This window comes from Apteryx rowi, unplaced genomic scaffold, assembly GCF_003343035.1.
Source record: "Apteryx rowi isolate R43461 unplaced genomic scaffold, aptRow1 scaffold_660, whole genome shotgun sequence".
Lineage (NCBI taxonomy): Eukaryota > Metazoa > Chordata > Aves > Apterygiformes > Apterygidae > Apteryx > Apteryx rowi.
The window spans coordinates 331,288-335,462 of record NW_020450939.1 but is presented as its reverse complement, the minus strand read 5'-3'; positions in this window follow the sequence as shown (position 1 = coordinate 335,462).

Sequence of the window (4,175 nt, the reverse complement as noted above, 5' to 3'; positions counted from 1 at the left end):
TAGAAATAAAATCGTTTTGGAAATAAAAGATGCTTAAAACAGTAAATAAATGTTTTGTTAAATCTCTGATTTAATTGCTTTTGTTCCCAATAAAAGCRGGGCTTATTTTAAAAGCCTCTTTCAGTATAGCCGGGTACATTTGCCAGTGCTATTTGTATGTGGYATTTTTTTCTTCTTCTGTATAATCATATTCTCTGCTGTTGGCCTGCCTAGAAAATCTTGCACTTAGGTGGACTGAACCGCATCTTACCGAGGCAGGTGTAAGCCCACCAGGACATACGAATGAAGTTATCATCTRTAAAGGCACAGAAATAAACTTGGCAGTTCACGTGGCGCGTGAAAGCTTCTGCTGAAGTTTGATGTCCAGGTTTGGGCATCGCTGTCCAAAAGCAAAGCTGACCACYTGATCTTAAGGAAAGATAGAGACCTTGGAGGGGAAAAAAAGGCTAAAGGACAGGGTGTTTAGTCTACAGACTAACAAAGTTCATAAGCAAGGGGCTGGAAGACCCACATCCAGCCAGCCTCATCTTCTATGAGCTTCATCGGCAACGAGAGACGGAAATAAATGAAACCATCGCAAAACCGTAGGTTGACGACTTAGACCCCCCCACGCAGCCCTGACATTTGAAAGCGCTGACCAAAACACTGAGCCAAAGCCTCTGCTACACCACTAGCACCAGAATTCGTTACCCACGCGACTTTCGGACAAGTGCCGGAGCTCTCGGATGCGCAATCCTACCCACGTGGAAGGATATTCAATACGTATGTAACAAGCCACTTGACTACCCTGCAAAATCAGCTTTCCAACTCTCCTCCGCTACAACAGCCAAGAAGAACAACTTGTACGGGGTACAACAGTTTCATGTCACCGTTACTCTTACTTCGCTGTGTCCGTACACAAGTTTTGGTGGACTCCTCCTTTACGCTCGAGTCGCAAGTCTCTCGGGAAGAGGCCGCTCGTGTGAGACGTGCAGCGCCTAGCACAACAGGAGCATCTCCCGTAAAGGGAGTTAACTTGATGTTATCGCAGCAAATTAAAAAAAATACAACAGCACTGTGCAACTACAGCATGATCACGAACTCCTAAGGGGAAGGACGCTGGAATTCGTGGTCCTTAACCACAACATCAGATTTCGTATCAATTAAAAGGTGTTTGAAAGGGGGGGGAAGGTTTACAGCATCACAGAACAACAGAAAACAAACTTCTCTTCACAGTCATTTCCCTTCCTCGCAGAAGACATTCAAAACTCCTCCGAAGACAGGAAATACAGGAAGCATTACATAAATAACTATATAGGATTGCTATTAAGAAACCCTAGACAAACATAAATATTACCAACCTGAAGAAACACCCCACAGACATACATCGTAAAATCCATTTAAAAAAATCTCTAAAAGGGCTCAGTTGTAAATTCAGTGTTTACCTGTGATGAATAAGCGAAGAAAGCGGCATCAAGGGGGCTTTGCCAGCACCTCATTAAGTTAGCGCTCAATAGCCTTTATTTCTGTCTGTTTTACTAATAAAAATCGTCATGAGAATGGATTTTCAGAAACTACAACGCTGACGCGGAGAACATACCCACAGCGTAGCAACGTTTTGCAGGAACCCGGCTAATGGGAAGCACAAGAACACCACCATTAGAACGACACCGGCTCCTTTAGCCTGCTGATTCCGAGATTTTGCAGCGGATCCCCCCGTGCCGCACGAAATTCCTTTCTGATATTTTAATCATCATTGCTGCGGAGACACCTGCCTTCAGGAAATAGCCAACAGGAGCTRACAGCAGCAGTAAGGCAAATTGCAAATTGATTTTCCTCCCGTTTAAGGCCACCTTAACGCCAGTGTTGTAGGTTTTTAAATTTATTATTAAATTATGACAGCATCCCTAACTGAATGAGCAATGTGACATGTTTATCTATAGTGCCACAGGTGTAGGCACTGCTTTTGTGGAAGGAATTACACAGGGTGCCTGACAGCTTGCAGTCTATGAAACCAATGTAAAGTACATTGACTCTCACACAAAACAACCGTGCAGGATGAGGCTCTGAGTCAAACCGGATCAAACAAGAGGGAGAAATGAAAACTTTAACAGAAAAATTCTGTGTTTGCCAGGCTTTGCACAACATAAGGGCTTGCTCTGTTATTTCTGTTTTAAATATGGTTTGATTATGCCGGGTCCGTTTATAATATTAAACCTAGTTTGGCATGTACCGCGTAACCTTCACAACGCTCCTGTGAAATACAAGCCTCTTCGCAACACCAACAGGAAAGCGCGTGGTTTAGTGACTTGCTCACAACCCCAAGGTTCAGCACAACTTCGGGAAACCGAACCCAGGAGTCCCAACTCTCAGTTTCAGATAACCGAGAGATCCAGCRCCTCTCCTGCAGAGCTGATAGCAACCCTGAGAGAGAGCAATCCCCTCTGAAAGTCATTCAAAACTGCTCCTTTTAATTTCTACGCTTGTACTAACAGCACAAATTAATCCTTAAACATGACGTTTTTGCTTAGGCTTAAAGCCATGCCATTAAACACTTAAATGAAGCTTAGTCTTAAAGTGAATCACCACAAAAAGTCTTTGATGAAGATTTGTTAGTATTAGTCCATACACTAACTACATCAATCATATTGCATCCATCCAAACATAGTATTAAGCATCTAATGCAAAAGAAATTTTAAAACTATGCTTTAAAGGAGAGGAGAAACAGCTGTCACTAGGATGCCCTCTCCCATCCACAAATACCCAAACATTTTATTTCAGTCACAGTGGAGTAGCTGTCTTTTTCATTATTTCTTTTAGTTATCTGATTTCATGCATCAGGGCAAAGGAGATTTCCTGTAGGAATTGTAGGATATTTTTATCTTCTAAATAGAGCACTTCATATCATCAGGAAGAGTGCAGAGCACACCCGGACCTCGCAGACGCCAGCTCTCAAACACAGAGGACGGCACTGCCCTGAAGAATCAGCGCCTGGTCTTTCGCCATGATTCAGATCTCGGATTTCACGTTGTAAGAATCATCTCGGTATGGAAAGTCATGCATCCCTGAAAATGCATTTTCTCCCAATTTAGTAAGATGTCCTTTGCTGCTGTCACTCTCCCCAAATCCACACTCTTCCCACTTCCACACAAGTCTGCCAGACTGGTCTGCGCAGCATCCTAAGGCTGCATCCCTCCTGCCGAGCCCAAGTCCCCATGAYTCCTGCCAGCCTCCTTTTCTTCGCTCTGCCCACCGTAACTGCTCTCTGTACAACCCAGCCGTAGCTCTCCTGCAGGATCCTCTTGCAATTCTTCAACCACTACAAGGTACCTGTTTGGGATATAAGTTTCTCCACCACCCCCCTTGGAGATGAAATCACCCCTGCTCTTGAAAGTTGTCCTGTTTGCAACCCATTTTCTCCGCTAAAGAAGAAAGCTTTTGCCAAGGTTCTTCTTCAGAGTCAGCCCCTCTTTACTTCCCATCCACGCAGCTGAACGTATCTGCGATAAACACTGGCCAATCTTCTTCCCTCACATCTTCCAAAAGATGGTCTCCTTCCCGCTTAAAAGATTTGACATCCGTTTATTCTGTGCTGCCCTGTACTGGATCATCCCAGGTGAAATACCATCACCTGAGGTAGGCACACGCTTGGTACAGCTTCATGTAAGCTTCTGCTGCTCGGAAACGACATTTAAAGATACCTCTCTCCCTCAGTCCTGCTTTCACAGACTTTGAGGTGCCAGCCAGGCAGATCATCACAGACGGACCCTCCCTTCAAAGACAGATGGCAAAAGGACTCACAGAAAAGGGGTGTTAAAGGGGCAACGGGATGACCCAAGACATGTATCTTTATTGAGCTCTGTACTCAAGAAGAAGATATTGAGAAAGCTTCRTGTTACCACACGTGCGATGAGTCTTGGGGACACAGCAGTAGGGGCAAGGCAGAGTCAGCGCAAAGGGGAGGCCCAGAGGACCCCAAGTCCCGCTCCAACTCTGTACCGCACGTTCCCCATCAGGAGTCTGAGCCTATCCCAGCACCAGCCACCTTCTCCCAGCCCTGAGGATGCTCTTCTTGCAGCAAGACCGTCGCCCGTCTCCTTGGCACGGAGGCGGCCAGCCCGGGAGCTTGCTGGCCTCTCCCAGCACATCGCCCACCCGCCAGGGAGACCTGCCTCCCTGCTGGCCATCTCCAGTGG